The 24,493-nt window shown below is 42.7% G+C and overlaps 1 long non-coding RNA gene across 1 annotated transcript in view; it reads left to right on the top strand.

Moving 5' to 3' along the window:
- Positions 1-18,204, top strand: part of LOC129465032 (uncharacterized) — a 142,858-nt gene extending 124,654 nt beyond the window's left edge. Inside the window, exon 3 of the long non-coding RNA XR_010116160.1 lies at positions 18,162-18,204. This is a non-coding gene — a long non-coding RNA (uncharacterized lncRNA). The remainder of the gene's footprint in view (positions 1-18,161) is intronic.
- Positions 18,205-24,493: the final 6,289 nt, after the last annotated feature.

Genomic DNA, 24,493 nt, shown 5'->3' on the forward strand with positions numbered 1-24,493 from the left:
ACAAGAAAACCTAGGCAATACCATTCAGGACATAGGCGTGGGCAAGGACTTCATGTCTAAAACACCAAAAGCAATGGCAACAAAAGCCAAAATTGACAAATGGGATCTAATTAAACTAAAGAGCTTCTGCACAGCAAAAGAAACTATCATCAGAGTGAACAGGCAACCTACAGAATGGGAGAAAATTTTTGCAACCTACTCATCTGACAAAGGGCTAATATCCAGAATCTACAATGAACTCAAACAAATTTACAAGAAAAAAACAAACAACCCCATCAAAAAGTGGGCAAAGGACGTGAACAGACACTTCTCAAAAGAAGACATTTATGCAGCCAAAAAACACATGAAGAAATGCTCATCATCACTGGCCATCAGAGAAATGCAAATCAAAACCACAGTGAGATACCATCTCACACCAGTTAGAATGGCCATCATTAAAAAATCAGGAAACAACAGGTGCTGGAGAGGATGTGGAGAAATAGGAACGCTTTTACACTGTTGGTGGGACTGTCAACTAGTTCAACCATTGTGGAAGTCAGTGTGGCGATTCCTCAGGGATCTAGAACTAGAAATACCATTTGACCCAGCCATCCCATTACTGGGTATATACCCAAAGGACTATAAATCATGCTGCTATAAAGACACATGCACACGTATGTTTATTGCAGCACTATTCACAATAGCAAAGAGTTGGAACCAACCCAAATGTCCAACAACAATAGACTGGATTAAGAAAATGTGGCACATATACACCATGGAATACTATGCAGCCATAAAAAATGATGAGTTCATGTCCTTTGTAGGGACATGGATGAAACTGGAAAACATCATTCTCAGTAAACTATCGCAAGGACAAAAAACCAAACACCGCATGTTCTCACTCATAGGTGGGAATTGAACAATGAGAACTCATGGACACAGGAAGGGGAACATCACACTCCAGGGACTGTTGTGTGGTAGGGGAAGGGGGGAGGGACAGCATTAGGAGATATACCTAATGCTAAATGACCAGTTAATGGGTGCAGGAAATCAACATGGCACATGGATACATATGTAACAAACCTGCACATTGTGCACATGTACCCTAAAACCTAAAGTATAAAAAAAAAAAAAAAGATCACAGAGCTTGCCAGTTTACTGTAATGTAGGTAGTTTTTTTATTAGGTATAATTGTAAGTAGACCAAATTTACCTTCCTTATGCTAAAATGATCTTTTGCTTTTCAAATGTTCCTCTGCACTATGATGGAAAGGAACTCTGTCATCTGTGTGTTCCTACAAATAAGTTTAAGGAAAGACACTGTAAAAATGGCTACTTAGAGTTTAAACTTCATTCTTCAATGAGAATAACATAATCTCTCTTTCTCTTAAGAAACTTCAGGCATAATAGAAGGCAGACATTTTTAAGTTGGAGGCATCCAGAAGCTTTTACCTCTTGTATTTAAAATCCAATCATTGAGAGTATCCATTTGCCAAGCTCTTTGTGCATGCAAGGAATGAGGATAGCTTTTCTCTAAGCCTCAGTTTCCCCATATGTGGAACAGAGATAATATTCATACTATAGTGTGTTTATGTCACAAAGTTGTGGTGAAAATAGGTAAGAAAACGTATTTAATAGCACCAAGCATTCTGTACGTGCTCACTTCCATTTTTGCCTGTTTTTCTTTCTTCCCTCCTTCGACAAATTATATAGCTGATTTCATCTCCTCACTGTAACTGAGGGGGCTGATAGATGTATATAGGTGTATGTATTCACCCCCACACATATAAGTATGGTGTGGAAACAGACATACTCTTACATGTTCTCCTTTGTAGCACTTATCGTAGTCGTAATCATTTATTTCAACATTTGCCTAATGCCTGACTTTCTATCTGAATTCTAAGCTTCATGTGAGTAAGGACCATTCTTGCTCTGTTCTTTGTTGTATGTGAGCACCTGCAGATTCTTAAAAATTCATTTTACATCTATTTTTTGCATGTTAATTTAAGTGCCACACATTTTTCTAGGCCCTGGGTGTCTGGCAGTTTACGGAAAACAAATCTCTGTCTATAGCTCTTTGTTCTAGTGGAGGAAACAGATGGTCATACATTACTGCTTCTCCATTTACTTGCTGTGTGATTTCAGGAAAATTACACAACCTATCTGTGCCATAATTTCCTTATCTGCAAAATAAGAGATCATCGTCCATAGGTTTCTCATGTTTTTTAGCTCCTGTGAACAGCTGTTATTCTGGGCCAGGTTTTTAGGTATATATATATATATATATATATATATATGTGTATATATATATATATATATATATGTGTATATATATATATGTATATATATGTATATGTATATATATATAATGTGTATATATGTATATGTATGTGTACATATATGTATGTGTGTATATATGTATATATTTATTTATATATTTATATTTATATTAAATATACATACAGTTATATGTATGTATATACATATATAAAATAAAAAATTATTTAAAAAATATATTTTTGAGACAGGGTCTCACTCTGTTGCCTAGGCTGGAGTGCAGTGGTGTGATCACTGCTCACTGCAGCCTTGACCTCCCTGGTTCAAGCGATCCTCCTGCCTCAGCCACTTGAGTAGCTGAGACTGCAGGTGTGCACCACCACACCCAGCAAATTTTTGTATTTTTTTGTAGAGACAGGGTTTCACCATGTTGCCTAGGCTAGTCTTGAACTCCTTGGCTCAAACAATCTGCCCTCCTCGCCAATCAGTGTTGAGAATACAGGCATGAGCCACCATGCCTGGCCTTTTAAAGTATATTTGTATAGCACATAGCCTTGGAAGGTATAGCACAGGGGTGTCCAATTTTTTGGTTTCCCTGGATCACATTGGAAGAAGAATTGTCTTGGGCCACACATGAAATACACTAACATTAACTACACTTGATGAGCTAAAAAAAATTGCAAAAAAATCTCATAATATTTTAAGAAAATGTATAAAATGTGTTGGGCCACATTCAAAGCCATCCCGGGCCACATGCAGCCCTGTGGGCTGTGAGTTGGATGAGTTTAGTGTAGCGTCTCCCTCCATGGACAGGGCAGATCTATTTCCTGACCAATATAATAAAGATAATGTCTTCCTCTGAGACAAAGGTTGAGCAGGTTTGCCAGTGGCCTGGTTATAAGATTAGGGGCTTCCTAGTGTCAGATTCCTCAGCTGTGACACAAGTCCACAGTGTGTGCAGCGTCTACACAGGCCCACCTGTATTGTCTCTGTGGAAACTAGGTGGAGCAAAGGGAACTGATATGAACATGAAGTTCATGCCATCTGCTGTGCCATGAGTAATAATATCTTTGCTTCTGACCCAGGAGTCTCGTGTCTTCTGCCAGCATCTGTGTGTGGCAGCTTGACTTATTAGCTGGCAAGCAGGGGAAAATATCAGATCCTTCACAATTTTATTTATATTTATGTACTTATTTTAAAAATATATTCATTAAATTTATTAATGCTAGGCTTATTAAATTAATATAAATTATGGAGTACAAGTGTAATTTTGTTACCTGGGTAGATGGCATAGTGGTCAAGTCAGGGCTTTCAGCGTATCCAGTATCTGAATAACGTACATGGTACCCATGAAGTAATTTCTCATCATCTACCCTCTTCCCACCCCCACACCCTTCCGAGTCTCCATTATCTATCACTCCATACCCTATGTCCATGTGTACACACATTTATAAGCGAGAACAGGCCTTATTTATCTTTCTGTGTCTGATTTGTTTCACTTAAGATAATGGCCTCCAGTTCCATCCATGTTGCTACAAAAGACATTATTTAACTTAAAAACTGGCTGAATATAGTATTCTATTGTGTATATAAACTACGTTTTCTTTATCTAATCATCCATTGATCACCACTTAGGTTCATGTCATATCTTTGCCTTGTCCTTCACAATTTTTGATGATAACATAGTTCCTGCTTCACAGTGTTGTTGTGAGGATTAAATAAAAGAATGCCCTTGTGCTTGCTGTTACTTTGTTATCCTCGTCTCGCCTCCCAACACACACACTCTGATCCTGCATTCACATGATATTCACTTGCTCATTCACTCACCTCCTTTAGGTTTCTCCTTAGGTAGTACCTTCTTAGTGAGGTCTATCTCAACATCCCTGTTTAAAATGACAGTTTCCCCCTATTAGTCAGGGTTCAACCAGAGAAACAGAAGCAGTAGGAAACACATATTAAGAGATTTACTGCAGGAAATTGGCTTATGCAATTGTGGGAGCTGGCGAGGCATGATAAATATCCATAGGGCAGGTCCATGGGGAAGGGTGGGCTGGAACCCTCAGGTATGAGCTGACACTGCAGCCCACAGATGGAATTTCTTCCTCAGGGAAGCCTCAGCTCTACTGGTAAAATCTTTCAACTGCTTGAATCAGGCTCACCCAGACCATCTAGGATCATCTTCCTTACTTAAAGACAACTGCGGCCGGGCGCAGTGGCTCACGCTTGTAATCCCAGCACTTTGGGAGGCCGAGGCGGGCGGATCACGAGGTCAGGAGATCGAGACCACGGTGAAACCCCGTCTCTACTAAAAATACAAAAAAATTAGCCAGGCGTGGTGGCGGGCACCTGTAGTCCCAGCTACTCGGAGAGGCTGAGGCAGGAGAATGGCGTGAACCCAGGAGGTGGAGCTTGCAGTGAGCCACTGCACTCCAGCCTGGGCGACAGCGAGACTCCGTCTCAAAAAAAAAAAAAAAAAAAAGACAACTGATTATGGACTTTAATCACATCTACAAAATACCTTCATAGTAACACCTAGGTTAATGCTTGATGGAATTATAGAGGACTGAAGCCCTGACAGGTTGACCCATCAAAAGACCAGACACCACAATACTGGCTATTTTCTTCATCTGTTTATTTTTGTCACCACAGCTATCAGCCTCTAATTTACTATTTTAACTTATTTTTCCAGCTGTCTGTCTCCTCTACTAAAATGTACATCCCATGAAAGAGGGATTTTTGACTGTTCACTGATATCTTATTTGCCTATACATTGTGTATATGGGAAATAGCCTATACCAGGCTATTATTGATCAATAGCAGTAGATGGACAATAAATACATGCTAAATTATTGAATGAAGACAACATGCTCAGAAAAGGGCTTGATGCATTATAAGTGTACACTAAACGGTATAATAAATGTGCAAATGATACCATCCACTTTGTATTTATGCATCTCAATATTTTTTTCACACTTTTCTTCTTTGATCCTTGACACCTTTTCAAGGGTGCTAAATCCAGTAGCCTTTGCTCGATCCAGGTCCCATGGAACTCCCCTGCCTGCTCCAGTCTCTAGCCTCACTTGTGGTCCACTCAAATGCATCAAATGCTTCTGCTGGCCTGAATTTCTTTAAATCCTTAAGTTCTTTTTGCTGCACCTTCTACCTCTCTTCTCTTGTACAGGCTGTTCTCTCAGCCATGAATGCTTTCTCCCACCTTGTATTCACCTGGCTGTTTTATTCTTCTTTTAATACTCAGTCGAGGTGTTGATTCCTGTTCAAGGTCCTTTCTGATCCCCAAGACGGGTGCCTTCTTTTGTGCCTCCCTGGTGTTGCCCTCAGTCTGTCCTAACACCTAGCCAATTCCTACACTCCATTATAATTGACTTTTTCACTCATTCCACACTAAAATCCTTGAGGACAGGATCATGTCATTTATTTCTGTATCTCCGGAATATAGTACGACTTTGGGCACAGAGAGATGCACAATATATTTTGGACAAACGAGTAGTTGAGTGAGGGCACCCAAATGACACAGAAACAGCTACTTTGCTCAGCAAGGGCAGTGCCTCTCAACTCTCACCTTGCATTAGAATCCCAGGGGAGAGTTTTAAACGTATAGTGCCTGGGCCTGAACTGCCCAAATTCTGATTCAGCTGGTATAGCATGAGGCTTGAGTGTTGGTATTTTTTTTTTTTTAATGGAAACTCTACAAATGAGTTTGATTTGCAGCCAGGGCTAAGAAACACAACCCCTGGGATAGCTCTGAGCTAAGTTTCTGTTTTATTTGCTCCCTGTCTGGGCAGAGGAACAGAGTTGCCCCTTTCCCTTTAATTTGAGAGCAGTTTTTTTCTCTGGGGAAGCTTTGTACCTGGAATCCTTGCTCAGTGCTCAAAGTTAATGGTGCACCTGTGTTTATGGCCTTGAGCAGCCTGGCCAGGGAAGAATTTGCATTTTTACTGCATTTTTATCATTTGTTGAAAAGGATGTATTATGTGATCACAGGCAGATGCTTTGAAGGTAATACAAATGATTCAGAATTTGTCATTGAAACTCACATTGTTTTTTGGGAATGAGAAGGAGGTTGTAGCTGGGTGGTGGGCTGTGGAGGGTTTAAGCGAGATCAGCCTGTCAGGGAACCTGAATTTCTTCCTTGTTAACTACTTTAATCTACACATGGTGGTTAAGAGAGAGTACTCTGGAGTCAAATGCCTGAGTCTGAGTCCAAGCTGAGATGCTTAACAACTTACTAGCCTTGTAATTTCTTTGTGCCTCAGTTTCCTCAACTGTCCCATAAGGCCATAGTGCTATTGCATACAATTTTGAGGATTAAATTGTATGGTGTATATAAATTACCGGGCACATAGTAGGTGCCGCAAAACAAAGTTGTTATTGCTGTCATCTCCCCCGTGCCTTCCTCTTCACCCCTGGTCCCCAGCCTCAGGTGACGTCTGTGCGATCACTCACCTGTACTGTTGCAATAGCCTCCTAATGGGACTTCTTGCCTCCACCTGCCTCAAATCCATCCAGCACACGACCTGCATTTCTGTCTTTTGTCTGCATTGTTTTTAACAATTTACTCACTTATTCAGTCATCTTTGATGGCTCTCTCTTGCCTGTTGCATTAGCCCCAACTTCTCCACTTACCTTTCCTGAGCCGTCCTGTCCTTTAGCTGCTTAAGGATATTTACTGCTATTCATGCCCACCTGCTCCACCTTCACCGCATTTCCATCGGGTTGAATGGCTTTTATTTTTTCTCTATGTGGTGCTTTAAACTTTCCAGTCTCCCTAGCTTTGCTAGTCTTTTTCTATGTAATTAGGTAATCCAAACTGCATAATGTTGGTCTTATCTCCTCCAATTAACTTCATCCTTTGACTTCAGCCACACTATTATGTCTTCTGTAAAGGACACATTTCTTCAAGGTTTGCTAATTTATGTATGGAGCAATCCCCTAATTCCAGTGGCTGAACCCTTGTGCTCAACCCTGTCACAATGCAATATAGGTCTCTATCTAGGAGTGTGGATCTGCTATGATGCAGCTGTGATTAAAAGACCCACACTTCGTCTGTAGAGTGGACCTGCCATTTCCCAAGGCCTTTGGGAATCGATGGGATTCTCTGCACTGATCAGAGGCAAAAGAACAGGAAAGATTGCTTAGGGGCTGGCCAGGCTTAAATGAGGCATACGTCACATCCCTCCACATTTCTCTGTCCAAACTCAGTGTCATGGCGCCACTTAATAAAGATGGAGGCTGGGAAATGTAGTCTCTCTTTGTGTGCTGAAGCAAAGGTAATGGAGATGGCAAACATACCACGTTCTCTCTGCCACATTCACTGCAGTACAGTTTAACAGTTGACATTTCTAGTGTCTCAAAAAATGGACTTCCAATTTTTCTAGGTTGTACTTATTTGAGATGCTTTTTTCAAACACAGGATTCACTGGTCATTTTTTCTTCAGAGCAATATTGGCAAGAAGTGAGACGTGATCAGCGTTTCTTTGCGTTGCTTTTCACAGTGACCTTGATTGGCATTCTCTAAGGACACAGACATACTGTTGTAAGCCATGGCTGAAAGTACATTCTGACACAAGAGAGGGTGATGAGAGGGAAGTAAAAAGACAGAGTAAATAAAGAACTTTATAATTTATCAAGATGTGAGTACCCAAATCTTTTCTGAATATTTTTCTTCAAAAAAAGTATCACAGGTGACTTGTGGATGTGGCTTTCTCTCTGGCCAGTGGGAGAACACATCAGGGGAGAGTTCTGTAGTTTGCTTTGTGCCCTTGACAGAGATATGTTGAAGTCCTTACCCCTAGTACCATGAAGGTGACGTTATTTGGAAATAGGGCCTTTGCAGATGTAATCAAGTTGATATCAGGTCATAGTGGATCAGGAAAGGCTGGAATGCAGTGGCTGGTATGCTACTCAGATGAGGGAGGTTTGGACACAGACACTCAGAGAGAAGAGCACCATGAAAAAGCACAGAGGCGCAGACACATAGAGAAGACAGCCATGTGATGACGAAGGCAGAGATTGGGGTGATGCTTCTAGAAGACAAAGAATGTCAAGGATTGCTGGGCAACCACCAGAGGCCAGAAAGAGGCAAGAAGGATTCTTCTCTAGAGATTTCAGAGAGAGGGCAGCCCTGCTGACGCTTTGATTTTGGACTTCTGTTTTTGGATATGCTGTTTATTTTTCAGGTTATCCAAAGTTATATTGATTCATTTTTTTGTTGTTGTAAATTTGAAGAAGGAGCATATTTTGTGAATTCACGCAGAGATGTGGTATGGGCTAGCAGTGGTCTGGATCTGAGCCTTAACATTCAGCCTGGAGTAAATATTGTGGTTTGCTTGGTAAGAAAGAAGATTTAATAAGATTCCAAACTAATTTTCCTATTACTGATCCTCACTGTTCTGGTCACTGTGTCAAATTCTGACCTTATCCTTGAGGATATTCCCATCTCGTGGGGTGACAGACAAGTCACAGGCTGCTAAACCATGTGTACTCAGGGCTGCATAGCAGCAAGCACAGAGCAGTCACCGTGTGAACACAAAACAGGAGCATCTCACAGACAGCACCAGCGAGGTGGGGAAGGGTTGGTCAAGGAAGGCTTCCTGGAGGAGGTGGCTGCTCTGCCGTCACTCCCAGCTTTTTCTAAAGGTAAATGTTGTGCAAATATTTAAAGAGGTGCAACCCTCAGAGTGCTCACATACTTGAGACCAGCGCTTTTGGGATGCTTGAGAGAGTGTGGAGTTTTACTGATCATGCCTTTGTATTCGGTATTTTTCATGGTTTGACAACTTGAGGCCTTGCTGACATTGGTGGGATTGCACCTCCCTGGACTAGCTAATTCCTAGTGGTTACTAAAAACTGGTTCTGAGCATGTCTTTCATATGCAAACCAACCAATCCAGAGCCCATACCCCTAGCACCTCCTTTACAGAGATTTCATACTTCAGGCCACTATTTCCCTTATCGCCCCAGGGCCAGGTACCAGTAAGATAGGGGCACCCTCCATGCCCTAGAACCTGCTAAAATTATGCACACTAGCCAGTCCTACTGCTTACCCTGTCTCACCCATTTCTCTGGAAACCACAACAAAGGCTCTTGCCCCCAGTTCCCCTTCTCCCCTCTGCCCAGGGGTCAGACCCTGCTGCTTCCCTGCATGGCCTTGCATAGAGTGGCATGAGAACTGTGAGAGGACTTCTTCCTTCATGACAGTCATTTCTGTGCCTGCGTGTCTTACCATACCTGATTAAAACAGTCCTGGGTACCCATTGAAAAAAGACCTGATTAAAGGGTTTGGGGAACTGTTTGGATTTCAGAAAGGATGGAGCCTGAAGGGAGAGAGGGATGCGGTGAGTAAGAAGGCTGCAGAAATGAGCAGTGCTCACATCCTGGGGCACATGGCAGGGACAAAAGAAGACAGACAGAGACAACCCAGCGCTGGGCAGCTCCACCGACAGAAGCCTTGGCTGGGGAACCAGAAACCTATGCTGTTCATCAGCCCTCTGTCGAATCGTGACCACTGTAAGTTATCTGAATTTCTCTATAGGAGGCAGCAAAGGCCCTTGTGCATCTCTCTTGTGGCAGTAATAAAGGTGGTTGGAGGCTGAGAGCCAGAGTCCCTGTCCTAAGCAGGTTTTCAGAAAGATAACTCGGAGAGAGTGTGGAGTCCAACAGTACAGTTTTGGAAAAGAAAACAGGCCAAGTCCCTGGAGAATAACAGAAAGCCAGTTTGGGCCTCAAAAGTAGCTCTGGCAACCTTATCAGTCAAAAGGCTCCTCGGAGAAAGCATTTCCAGGGCCCTACCTGTGCTGCCACAGTGGCAACCTGCCCTCCCGTGGGCTCAGCCCTTCCAAGCTCTGATGAAAGGACTGGCCTGGAACACCTTCAATCAATTCCCCTTTATCTCTTCCTGAGGGAGGATAATCCTCTGTTTTGCAGTCTCTTTCCATCCAGCATGTAGCATCTATTGATTTTTATAGTTGTTTTTGCCAGTCAATATGGGCACTGAAGGAGAAAGACCTGCAGGTCTGAAATTCTGAACTTGAGGAAGGAGTTCAGACTCTTGAAAGTAACCACTCTTTTTTTTCTTCTTCTTCTTCTTTTTTTTTTTAAAGTGCCAGGTCCTATGGGATATAGTACACAGGTCCTCTTTGAGGAATGCACAGTTATTCTCATTTAATCGTTTTATTCCTTTCACATCATCACCAAAACAAAACTCTCTTCCTGATTATTTGTTCATGAGAATACATAGTGGCACAGTATTACATCAAACACCATCTTACTTACGTGTTCTTAGGCACAGACATCACAGCAACAAAAGGTCAAATCATAGCATCTCAGATTTGGAATAATCATTAGGTAGGTACTTGTGGCTCATAAAACACTTTCTTCTTGTTATGTAGTTCAATTCTTACATGGAATCAGTGCTTTATGGATTAAGAATTTGAGCCATAGAGGGAAGGTCATTTATTCTATCAGAAAATATCCACTGAGCATCCTCTTTGGGACTAGTATTATTCTAGGTGCTGGGGATCCAGTGTAACCAGAAGACAGGAACTCCCTGCCTTCCTGGAACTTATTCATAAGTAAGGCATTCTGGAAACTGACTTGTACTCAAGTTTCCTGTGATAAGTGCAACAAGAATGATTTCTGAGGCTGTTTAGAGTGAAGCTTTGCCACTCCATAGCTGTGTGATCTTGGTCAAATTACTGAACTCACTTGAATCTCCATTTAAGATACAGAAAACGACTGTACCTGACTCAAGGGGTTGCTGAGAAGTTAAGGGATTATGGAGGTCAAATACCTGGCCCACAGTAAGGACTAGATAAAGGACAATTGTTATCACTTCGCATGAACAGCTGTAAAGGCTTGGAATTAGAAGTCATTTCTTCCCACTTGATGACAGGAGCAGAGAAACCTTCTCAGAGGAGGTTACCCTGACCTGGGCATTACAGGACAGGCCTCTATTCTTGGGAAATGATCTTTTTCTATCTGTTAGAAAAATACTTGATTGAGACCCATTTAACAAGTCTTTTGTGTAATGACATTAATTTCCCATTAGAAAAGTTTTACTCTGGAACTTGTGAATTCGTGTCAACATATTGAAAGTGAGAGTCATAAAAAGGCAGCTGAGTAACAGGATGCAGAAATGCAACCAATATGAAATTCAGTTCAGTTCTGGTACAAACCTTCCCCTACAGTAACAAAGAGTGGGCTCTGTAGGCAGGCAGAAAGCCTGCATTGGACCCTGGTTCCTCCATGTATTAGATGTGTGCCTCAAATAAGTGCAGTAAACCCTGTGGGTCTCAGTCCTTTATCTATGAGTTAGGAAGAACATTTCCTACATCTTGGGGATAATGCTTATAAAGCACTTAACATGATGCCTGGCTAACCAACGACAGCTGAAAACATGAAATTAATGCACCCAAGATGGGTTTCTTCTTGCATAATCGCTTTGGTTAATGGCACAATGTGGGGAGAAAGAGCACTGTGTCCAGTCCTGGGCTTGTACATAACTCAGCAATGGCCATAGGCCAGTCGATTGCCCATTCTTTGTTTCCATTTTCTCCTCTGTAAAATGAATATTGGCACCAAACCTGGGTGCTTGGACCTTTCCTGTAGCCCAGAGGGGGTCCTGGAAGCTGCTCCAGGTGTTTTCATCATTCCAAGAAGTCTGCTGGATACCTTGTGGGTAGGCTAAATAAAAGTACACAGGCTAGGAAAAATGATTTTTGTTCTATCATTCCTTAGTTTAAAATTATCCAAGGCTCTCCATTTTCCTTGGGGGTAAAGGCCAGTGTCTTTCCAACATCCTACATGGTCTTGCACCATCTTTTTTTTTTTTTCCTCATCCTCACTACCTTTCTGGATCATCTGAGACTGTCCTAGGATTTTTTCCAGTCTGCACTAAGTGACTGTTTCTCAGATACTGTGGGCATGCTTTGGTTTTCCAGCCTTTGCTTAGAATGCTCAGCTTAGAATGATACTGTATGAATGATTCTTACCTCCTTTAACTAGCACCCCATGAATCCTAATGATATGGTTTGGCTCTATGTCCCCATCCAAATCTTATCTTGAATTGTACTCCCATAATTCCCATGTGTTGTGGGAGGGACCCAGTTGGAGATAATTTGAATCATGGGAGTAGTTCCCCCATACTGTTCTCGTGGTAGTGAATAAGTCTTATGAGATCTGATGGTTTTATCAGGGGTTTCCGCTTTTGCATCTTCCTCATTTTCTCTTGCCACCACCAGGTAAAAAGTGCCTTTTGCCTCCCACCATGATTCGGAGGCCTCCCCAGCCATGTGGAACTACAAGTCCAATTAAACTTCTTTTTTCTTCCCAGTCTCAGGTACGTCTTTATCAGCAACATGAAAACAGACTCATATAGTAAATTGGTACCAGGAGTGGGGTGCTGCTGAAAAGATATCTGAAAATGTGGAAGCAACTTTGGAACTGGGTAACAGGCAGAGGTTGGAACAGTTTGGAGGGCTCAGAAGAACACAGGAAAATGTGGAAAAGCTTGTAACTTTCTAGAGACTTGTTGAATGGCTTTGACCAAAAGCCTGATAGCAATATGGAAAATAAGGTCCAGGCTGAGGTGGTCTCAGATGGAGATGAGGCACTTGTTGGCAACTGGAGCAAAGGTGACTCTTGTTATGTTTTAGCAAAAAGACAGGCAGTATTTTACCCCTGATGTAGAGATTTGTGGAAATCTGAACTTGAGAGAGATGATTTAGGGTATCTGGTGGAAGAAATTTCTAAACAGCAAGGCATTCAAGAGGTGACTTGGGTGCTATTAAAAGCATTCAGCTTTATAAGGGAAGTAGAGCATAAAAGTTTAGAAAATTTGCAGCCTGACAATGTGATAGAAAAGAAAAACCGATTTTCTGAGAGGAAATTCAAGCCGGCTGCACAAATTTGCGTAAGTAATGAGGAGCCAAATGTTAATCCCCTAACAATGTCTCCAGGGCATGTCAGAGGTCTTCACCGTAGCCCCTCCCACGACAGGCCAGGATGGCTATGAGAAAATGGTTTCAGGGGGCTGGCCCAGGGTCCCCATGCTGTGTGCAGTCTAGGGACTTGGTGCCCTTTGTCCCACCCACTTCAGCCGTGGCTGAAAGGGGTCAACATGGAGCTCGGGCCATGGCTTCAAAGGATGCAAGCCCCAAGGTTTGACAGCTCCCACATGGTGTTCAGTCTGCAAGTCCACGGAAGTCAAGAAGTGGGGTTTGGGAACCTCCTCCTAGATTTCAGAAGATGTATGGACATGCCTGGATGCCCAGGCAGGAGTTTGCTGCAGGGGCAGGGTCCTTGTGGGGAACATCTGCTAGGGCAGTGCAGATGAGAAATGTGGGGTCACAACCCCCACACAGAGTCCCTACTCAGGCACCACCTAGGGGAGCTGTGAGAAGAGGGCCACCATCTTCCAGACCCCAGAATTGTAGATCCACTGACAACTTGCACCGTTTGCCTGGAAAAGCCACAGACACTCAATGCCAGCCTGTGAAAGCAGCTGGGAGGGAGGCTGTATCCTGCAAAGCCCCAGAGGCAGAGCTGCCCAAGACCATGGGAACCCACCTCTTGCATCAGCATGACCTGGATGTAAGACCTGGAGTCAAAGGAGATCATTTTGGAGCTTTACAATTTGTCTGCCCCACTGGACTTTGGACTCAAATGGGCCCTATAACCACTTGATTTTGGCCAGTTTCTCCCATTTGGAATGGCTGTATTTATAAAAATCCTGTATCCCCATTGTATCTAGGAAGTAACTAGCTTGTTTTGATTTTACAGGCTCATAGGTGGAAGGGACTTGCCTTGTCTCAGATGAGACTTTGGACTGTGAACTTTTGGATTAATGCTGAAATGAGTTAAGAATTTGAGGGACTGTTGGGAAGGCATAATTGGTTTTGAAATCTGAGGACATGAGATCTGGAGAGGCCAGGGGCAGAATTATATGGTTTGGCTCTGTGTCCCCAGCAAAATCTCATCTTGATTTGTACTCCCTTAATTCCCATGTGTTGTGGGAGGGACCCAGTGGGAGATAATTTCAATCATGGGGGTGATTTCCCCCATACTGTTCTCATGGTAGTGAATAAGTCTCATGAGATCTGATGGTTTTATAAGGGGTTTCCACTTTTGTATCTTCCTCATTTTCTCTTGCCACCACCATGTAAGAAGTGCCTTTCACCTCCTGCCATGATTCTGAGGTCTCCCCAGCCATGTGGAACTGTAAGTCCAATTAAACCTCTTTTTCTTCCCAGTCTCGGGTACATCTTTACCAGCTGTGTGAAAATGGACTAATACACCTATGCTCAGTACTCTTTTAAATTACAGCCTCCCTTCCCCACATTCATCACCACTATCCCCTGACATCTCATGACTCCCTCTCTTACCTTGCATTGCATTTTCCAGTTGCACTAATCATGACATGATATACAATGTAATTTGCTTTTTCTTGGCAAATTTTGTTTTGACTTTATGTTTAAACTAGAATTAATGCTGCACGAGGACCTGGAATTTTTAAAACATTTTGTTCACTGTTGTATCCCAAGTATGGCAAACAATGCCTGGGTCATAGCAGGTATTTACTGTATTCATGATTATTGAGTGAACGGAGACACTTTGGCTGGAAGTCTATTAACTCAGTGAAAGCACATGGGTTATTTCTTGAACGAAATTCCTATTGGAAATTTTAAATACAAAATGAGGAAACTAAGTATTTCTTAATAAATATAGTTTACTTAACGTGAACACAAAAGATTGCTAGACACAATCTTTCAAAGGAATATAGGTGAATATTAGTGAAGTCATAGACTCTTGATGGTGAATTTGTAATTGAAAATATCTTCTAAGAATCCACTAGATATCTAAAATTTCTTTCCTTTTTTTTTTTGAGACTGAATCTCGTTCTGTCACCCAGACTGAAAGGCTGAAGTGCAGTGGCGTGATCTCAGCTCACTGCAACCTCTGCCTCCTGGATTCAAGCAATTCTCCTGCCCCATCCTCCTGAGTAGCTGGGGTTACAGGCATGCACCACCATGCCCACCTAATTTTTGTATTTTTAGTAGAGACAGGGTTTCACCATGCTGGCCAGGCTGGTCTTGAACTCCTGACCTCAGGTGATGCGCCCACCTCGGCCTCTCAAAGTGCTGGGATTACAGGTGTAAGCCACCATGCCTGGCCTGAAATTTCTTAAAAGTGTGTGAATGTGAGTTGTGGGGAGTGTCAAGGGGAAGTCAGAATTGTGCTTTCTGAGCAGAGACCATCATATTGAACCCAGTGTCATAGTAGGTGCTCAGTAAATCTTTATGGATCTGTTTTGAAATGAGTTTAGATAAAAATACTGTCTCATTTTTTTTAAGCAAGACTGGGAACTTAAGGAGAAATATTTTTATTATTTAAGTTAAATAAACCAAGGAGACACAAGATTTTATGCCCTGATTATCTCTCTTCATCAACTTGCCCTTTGTTACCATGGGGAAACTAGAGGCAATAATTAAAGAATTAAACCTCCTTTATTCACTTATGCAGTGCACACTATCACATGCCATTTGATGTTTACTTTCCAGATGAAGGGAGTTTAACTTATTTATTTTTCTTCTCTTGGGGCCTCAATTGTCTGACCCACGGAAGCCTCCAGGTTTGGCTGGAAATGGCCTCCATTTTCACTCTCCTATGGACTCACTCACGTATGGGCAGGTAAAGAAATGTGCCGGGTGATTTAATGAAATCAAATCTTCATCCACCTTGGCTAGCAATAGATGGAGAAGCTCCCCATGGTTAGGAGGGAGTTCTTTCTTATCCCTGAGACACACTTTCTCTTTGCATCCGACAAAGCTGGTTTCAGAGACTGCAGATCTTATTTTCACACAAATGTCCAAGGTGAACCTAGATCCACTCCTTTATTCCCCATGGTAAAACCAAGGCACAAAAGAATGATTAACAGGGCTCCCAGATAACAGAAGCAAATTAACTCTAGAGGGCACCACTTGATATTTTATTGTATGGGATACCTGCTACCTAACAGTAGTGTCAATTTCCCTACAACCTATCTCCCTACCTTGCTCTATGTCTAAAAGCTATCTTGAGTCAAGGGCCAGTTTTCTCCCACCTTCTTTTCAGTATGTTTAGATGCATTAAAATCTTAACTAAAGAGAGTGGGCTCAGAGAATGATGACCATTCCTTGGTCCTGCCCATCTAATCCTTGCCTTACAAGGCTTGATTTTCTATAATAGAACCTGCCTCTTCCTTGATGTCTAAAACTGGGAAAAATGAGACCCTTTAGAAGTGACAAAGTTTTTCTTCTCCCAAGGATGTAAACTTAGTTTACAGCTCTGACTAGCAAGCCCTCCTGAGCATAGTGTGACACACCCCACCCTCATACGATACCCCTCTGTGCCTCAATTTCTCATAAGCAAGATGAAGATATACTGGTACCTCTTAGGTTTTGAGTACTAAATATAAATGACTTTTAAAAAGTACCAAGCACATAGTAAATGCCATTTAAATTCTAACTGCCTTTGTATCTTTAGGCTCAAACACAAGTAACCCTAATATAAGCTGGGGCTTTATATAAGGCAGTCTTTTGGGGGAGTTGTATTCAAAGCAGCACAGACTGACAACCCAAACATAGCTTAAGATAGCTCAGATCTTTACTCTTGATCTTGAGAAGCATCCAAGAAGAGGAAATTTGTTATAATCACAAGAAGAGAACCCGTGATTGCCAAATGTATTCTGGGTCAGATCATGGGGTATTGGATACATGGCAGCAAATCCAGGGCTGAACTGAAGGTGTGTGTACTGGTAGAGAATATAGAAAGCAGGTGCAGTGACAGAATGGACAATACATCTTGTAGTAAAGTGAAAACAGTAGTAATAGCTAACATTCATTCAATCACTAAGTTCTAGGCATTGCACTAAGATATTTATATATACTAATCTCATTTAATATTCACAACATTACAATGAGGTAGGCATTATTAATACCTCTATACTTCTTTTTTTTTTTTTTTTTTTTTTTTTTTTGAGACGGAGTCTCGCTCTGTCGCCCAGGCTGGAGTGCAGTGGCGCAATCTCGGCTCACTGCAAGCTCCGCCTCCCGGGTTCACGCCATTCTCCTGCCTCAGCCTCTCCGAGTAGCTGGGACTACAGGCGCCCGCCACCACGCCCGGCTAATTTTTTGTATTTTTAGTAGAGACGGGGTTTCACCGTGGTCTCGATCTCCTGACCTCGTGATCCGCCCGCCTCGGCCTCCCAAAGTGCTGGGATTACAAGCGTGAGCCACCGCGCCCGGCCTAATACCTCTATACTTCTACTGTGCCTGTTTTATAAGTAAGGAAGCTGATGATCAGAGAGGTTAACTTACTAAACTGAGGCCACACAGCTTCTAAGTGGCAAGGCTGGAAACTTCCAATAAAAATATACCTGTCTGATTCAAGAACCCAATCACCCTATTAGGAGTCAGGCATTATAAAATGAATTAGACGCCAAACTCAAAGAGCTGAAGCTGACAGGTGGTTAGAAATGGGAAGTATTAGTCCCAGTGGAGCACTATAGTTTAAATATGTTTCCCAAATTTCTTGTGTTGGAAACTCAATTCCCAAATCCATATGTCAGTTGGAGATGGGGTCTTTGCAAGGTAATTAGGATTAGATAAGGTTGTCAGGGTGCAGCCTCCGCTATGAGAACAACAGCTTCATGACAGAGGGAGAGAGACCTAAGCTGGCATGTGTGCTCTTGCCGCCTCGCCATGTGATACCCTGTGCCATGTTATGACACAGCAAGAAGGCTCTCACAAGATGCCAGCATCATGCTCTTGAAACTCCCAGCCTCCAGAACTGTGAGATGAATAAAATTCCTTTCTTTATAAATTACCTAATCTGTAATATTCTGTTACAGCAACAGAAAATGGGCTAAGACATGGAGCAAGGGGCAGAATGATTCTTGAAGATGCTGAGTAACTTCTGGTATGTTTGCTTATTTTATACACATTTTGCCATTCTCTTGGGATATGAATTTTCATGCTTAAAGCAACAATACTACATGCAATGCTGGGGAAAATATCTTGTAAGTTATGGTGCGTGTCTTGTTTGTTTCATCCTTCATTCTACAATGAATACAGAATGTGCTACCACTGAATCATGTACTGTGACTACAGATTTAAACAAACTCTGTTACCAAGGACCTGAGTCCAGGGGAGGAAAACAACATTTATTATACAAAGAAATGAGAGATAAAACATAGTTCACGATGAGAAGGAAGCCTTGGTCTGCCTCTGGGAGTGAGGCAGGCTTCCTGGAGGAGGTAACCCTTGAGGACAGCTCTGGAAAAAGGAGCAGGAATTTGTCAAGTGCATAAGGGATGTGGAGGAAGGCATTCCAGGCACAGAAAATTGCCCTTCCTGTCTGAATTCCACATCGTTCTTGCCTGTGTTAAAATGCTTAGGTATTTGCTCAACATGCTTCTTACCAGAGGCAATGCTGCTTTTTTAAAGGACACAATTAATTAGGTCTCAGGATATTGGTAATCAGGAAGAGTGTAGCATTGATGATATTTTCCTCAGACTTCCAGCACACATGCTAGCTACATGCTTCTCCCTCACTGGCTTCAAACTGTGCCCAGAGGCAGTTTGACCCTCACATTTTCCTGCCTTGCTTTTGGCCTTAAGAATCCAGGTGTCAGTAGGTGCCTTTGCCTCTCTTTGATGGAGCTGTGTTTTGCCTCCTTTCCAGTTGGTGCCCTCCTCGACTCTGGCGGGTGTCCAAGCCGTGTTGTTCTCCCTGCACGGGGTGGCTGAGCAATGCTCTGTAAATTATGCACCAGTCCCACAATGTTTGGGGAGCCTGTGGACCCCTTTTGTCTACATGGAGGTAAATTATTTAGCAAAGGGAATTTAAATGATTCAGAGGGGATGGCGTGAAGTCTGGCTGTGGAACAGCTTGTCTGGGGAAATGTAACTGACCTGGCGTGCGGAGGACTCAGCTCCAAGGCAGAGCTGAGCACATTTTACCTGCTCCCTAGATCTTGTAGCTTCCATGCCCTGCCTGTCTCCAGACACCGTCCCACATTAATACTCATTATAATTTAAAAGTCTATGATCTCATTTGGTGCTTGTTTCGCGTCTGCAGCAGGGAGGTTTATAATAGTGTGGTTTGGGGAAGCGAACTGGGTCTGGACAGGTTTTGTTATGAGTCCTGCTTTTCTAACCTGCTGGACCTCAGTTTCCTCTTCTGTAAATTAGGGATAATAAAAGCAACTTTTAATTGTTAACATCTCCATTTGACTATCTAATCTAAGGAATCTGGCCAAGACAAGCTCCTTAATATTCTGCCCCATGCTGCCCACAAACCTGCCCTAGGAATAGTGTCTCCATCTCAGTAAATGAGAACCTTTTACTCAGTTACTCAGGACACAGCCCTGCACATCATATTTGATTTGCTTCTCTCCTGCAGCCTCCACAGTGAATCTCTTCACCGGTCCTGTCTGCCCTACTCCCAAATACATAGCTCATGGGATCCTTCTCACCAGGTCTTCTGCAGCTCTCTAGCTGAGGCCTCTGTCAGTTCAGCTGTGCTGTTGAAAAGCCCCCTTACTCATTCTCCTGAAGCTGCCCTTACCTCTCCAACCCTGTCTCATCCCCACCAAGCAATCAATACTTTCTTTAAGAAATAAACAATAATAAATAAATTAGATGATATTCTTCCCTTCTTAACCCTGTGATGGCTGCTACTTACTCTTAAAATAGAATCCATGGCCTTTTTAAAAAAAAATCACCTACGGGCCTTACATGACCAGGCTCCAGCACACCTCTCTCCATTTAACGTTAACCCCACTGGCCTTGGGATTCTAGAACACTCCAAACATGTTCCCACATGAGGGCCTTTGCTCTCGTTGGCCCCTGAAGCTGGACTGGTCCTCCCCTGGCTTGGCTAGTTCCATTTCAATGTCCAGGCATCTGGGGAAATGTTACGTCCTCACAGGACTTCCCTGACAACCTTGAAGAGTCACATTCCTGTCACACTGTAGTGGCTTTATTTCCTTCATGCCACTTATCCCTACATTCAATTCTGATATTGAGCTTCATGGTTTGTGCACCATCCCCTCCACTGGAAGACAGCTCCTTGCAGAACGGGCTCTTTCCAGTGTTATTCACCACGGTAGCCCCAGGTAGGTTCATTAGATAAAATACAGGACAACCAGTTAAACTTGAATTTCAGATAAACAACAATTATCTTTTTAATATAAAACTATTGCACAGGTCATACTTATGCTAAAAAAAAAGATTTGTTGTTCCTGTATTTTTACTTGCTAAATATGGCAACCCTAGTCCCTTGAGAACTGTCATCTCTGTTGAGGCTTTATAAATGCTTGTTGAAAGAAAGAAAGAAATAGTGAGTGAGCAATGAGAGGTGATTATCACATAAAATCTGCAGACCGAATTGCTTTTATCTTTTTGCCTTCATATTCCTAATGTCTTGTCAATGCTTGACATATGATCTTTTCCCCCTTCATATTATATTGTTAGTTTCATTTTGCAGTTGGATAAATAGGGTTAGAGAATAGGAGGCTTTTCCAGAGTTAAGCAGCTAGGGATAACATCACTGAATATAGAAGAAAGTGACTCCTGAAAGGTGTGTTAAATGTGTAAAAGCTTACTTCCCTTCTCCCATAAAAAAGTTGGAGTAAAGGCAGTCTAGGCTTGGTATGGTGTTTCCGAGACCATGCTTCAATCTTTCTCCTTCGAATCATCGGACCAGTTTCTAACCTCAAGTTTACTGCATGGTCCTACGATGTCTGCTGGAAAGCCTGTCATCACATTCACATTCCAGGCAGACAGCAGGCAAGTGGATGAGGACAAAGATCATTTATTCCCTCCCCTTTAAGACCTTCCTGAAAGTCAGTCACACATGGCTTTTCTCACTTCATTGACCAAAACTTTATCTCATGACCACTCCTGGCTATAAAGCAGCTGGCAATGCCATCATTTCAGGTGTTTATATGTGCTGTTCTAAATACTGGGGTCTGTTCTTAGGAGCAGAAGAGAATGGGAGAATGGATATTGGGAAGCAAGAGCAGGCTCTGCTCCAGCTTGAGAGGGGCAGAAAGACCCTGGTGTATCCTCAGACTGCTGTACCCTATGCCTGCTCACAGGACAGACAAGAGCCTTTTAAGGGTGAAGGCAGGACTAGACCCCAGCCTCCTGGTCACATGACTCAGAGATCTCCCACATCATTTTACCTTCTGTTGCATGGAGTGGAATGGGTCAGAGTCTGAGATGTGGATCTCTGTGTTAGTCTGAGACTTTTTCTGTGTGGGAGAGATTGTATCCTACACACAGTCTAGAAGACATTGGGGAGGCCCTGAAGCAATTACTATTGCTAGAGGTAAAGTATAGAGACAGAAGTGGGGATGGGATGGTACTAGAGAGTTAGGTACAAGTCGAGTGATGAGAGGTTGTGTCTGGTCTACACAAGATCCTAATAGATCTTAACAGGCTGCAGCAACGGTCTAAGCATAATGAGGCAAAACTGAACAGGAACAGAACATGTTATGCCCGAGTCCAAAAGAAAACTAACAAGATGCACTGATATGACTTAGTATCTTCAGGATAAAAGTGACAGAAGCACTTCAGTAATATCAGCCATAATGTGTAAGGGAGTTATTTTGATCTCAGCCTGCAGGAGCAGAGAATTTCAACGAGGTGAGAGGCATGCTTTGCCATGCACAGGGTAGACCACACCTGTCATGGTGCCTGCAGTTCTGAAAAGGACAGACCAAAGTTTTAAAAGGAGAGAAGCCAGGATGGGATTGAAGAATCCTTAGGTTGTATATTTAACATTTTTATCAGTCACTTAGGTCATGCCTGCTTATCAAATTTGTGGATTACTCTAATCTGACAGAGGTGGTAGATATAGTGACAGGCAGAATCAGTCAAGAAGAACAATGAGCCAATGCCAGGCTATGAAATTGAAAACAGATCAAGGTATCTCACCTCCAAAAATGATAAGTATGTGAAGTAATGCATATGTTAATTAGCACTATTTAGCCATTTCAGAAAGCCTGCTTATTTCAAACAACATGCTGCACACAATAAATATATATAAGATCTGTGTCAACTAAAAAATTAAAATTAAAATTAAAAGTCAAAGAAAAAAAAGAAAAAAAGTTTGGAAGAGCAATCCATTGTTCAAGAAAGAGATGAGAGAGACCTGGTACAATGACTGTTCTAACAACTCTGCACTTTACTGGGCAGCAGGGCTCATCAAAGTACCAGGGCGTCTGTGTGTGTCCCGGGCTGGTGGATGGTGGGCTTCCAAGGAGCCTCCAGGCAGCACTGATATTCATGACTTCACCCAAGCCAGGGGTTTGACCTTGGCTTTGTGGGTTTAGATTTTCAAAGTGTTTGAGTTTCCTGGACTTGGGGAGGCTGACTTTCACTAACAATGCTTGTAGGAGACTGCAGATGCCAAAAGTATTGATTGTCAGCATGAATTCTACTTGTTAGGTACCTTAAACCTGATCAGCATACATATGGTTCTTCTTCCATGTAGGAAAACCACATGAGGAACAAAATAATACCTCTAAGGAGTTTTGAGGAGGATGGAACTGAAAAGAGGGATGTGAGTAGTGTGACTCGAATGCTGTTAGAAGAGTCTGATGTGTCCTTCTTCCTCAGGTGAAAGTTCTCAGACTGGAAACATCTAGAAAACCTCTAGCTATGCTAAGCCGCAGGCACTTTTATAGGCCTAGAACCTATTTTGTGTCTTTAAGGTGACTTGACAGTGTGGTTTTGTCCTCTTATTTTTTGACATATTCTGCAACTCAGGTAACAGTCTTGTTTCCCTTTCTCTGTAGCACTTGAGGTGCATCAGGCCTGCTCCTCCCTTTGCCTCGAGGTCCCACAGTGGCAAGGGGAGAGGAGACCAGCCTGGAGGGGTCTGCTCCTTAAGCCGTCATTGCTGTCTACTCCAAGAAAACTCAGAGTCACTCTCTCCTAGGCACTTCTCAGGCAGAAAGAAATCTTTCCTTACCCTCCAAATCTGCTATCCTTCAGGGATGGATTCTCGGGTACCTTCGACCAGCCCCCTGCTCTGTTCCAGCTTCCTCAGCATAAAGGCAAACAATCCCAAGGTGTTTGGCTTTGACTTTTTCTCATGGCCTCCTTTCCCAGTGGGTGGCCATATATATTCATTCACATGTCCAAGGGGATTCCTCCTTCCATCCCCTGTTTATTGATGTTCTTGTCATATCTCCCTTAGGAGCTTGTTGTGTCAGTCAAGGTCCCAGCAAGAAACAAATAGCACACTTACACTTGGATAATGTGAGATGAATTTAATAAAGGACTACAAAGCTGGGAGCAGGGCTTAGGGAAACCACAAAGAATAGTCCAATGCCAGAGGACTATGAAATCTAGGTGCTATTGTAGGCCTGAAAGAGTGGAGAGAAGCGAAAGAGAGCCAGAAGACTGCGGGGGCTATGCAGAAGAAACAGGATTCCTGGCTTTCAACAAAACTGGCCCATGGAAACCCCATGGCAATAGTAATAAATGCCACACCCTCACTCACTTCTCTCCTTCCAATCTCCTGCTGACGAACAACACTGGCCATGTGCAGTTGGTAGTCAGTGGTCAAGGGAGCCCAACAGTGTGGTTCAGGTTCAGCTTCCCCAGGGAATAGCAGGGTGGACAAAGATAGAGAATGGATTTGGATAGGCAAATAGAATAATCCAGTAAAGCCACTGAAGGCTAGACTTTGTTGTCAATACCTTTATTTTTTGGTTTCCCATCCCACACATAGTGGGTTTGCAGCAGTTGACTTGGCCATGGATTTCTTTGGGTAAGGGGATGATCTTTGATCCCTGTATTCCAGGGCCTATCCCAGTACCCCCAAAAGATGCTCCATAAATGTTTATGGGATGACTAGTGAATGAATGAATGAATAAATGAGGTGAGCTCCATGGGAATTTTCCCTTAATTTTGCTCACTGTTTCACTCCTTGGAGGTAGCCACTTCTCTGCTTCACTTGTAGGCCAGTTCCAGTTATTAAATTTCTAAATTATCCTTCTGCTTATGGGGCTGAGTCTCCAATGAGGTCTTGTAAATTTTTGCTTCCATCCTCGGAGTCCAGACAAGGAGTTCTTGCCTCAGGCACAGCCTCTGCTCTCTGGGATGTCTCACCTTTTTAGCGGGGAAGCATTCTGTGCCAGATGCTTAACTTGTGTCCTCCTACCAG

Source organism: Symphalangus syndactylus, chromosome 16 (assembly GCF_028878055.3).
Source record: "Symphalangus syndactylus isolate Jambi chromosome 16, NHGRI_mSymSyn1-v2.1_pri, whole genome shotgun sequence".
Taxonomy (NCBI): Eukaryota; Metazoa; Chordata; class Mammalia; order Primates; family Hylobatidae; genus Symphalangus; species Symphalangus syndactylus.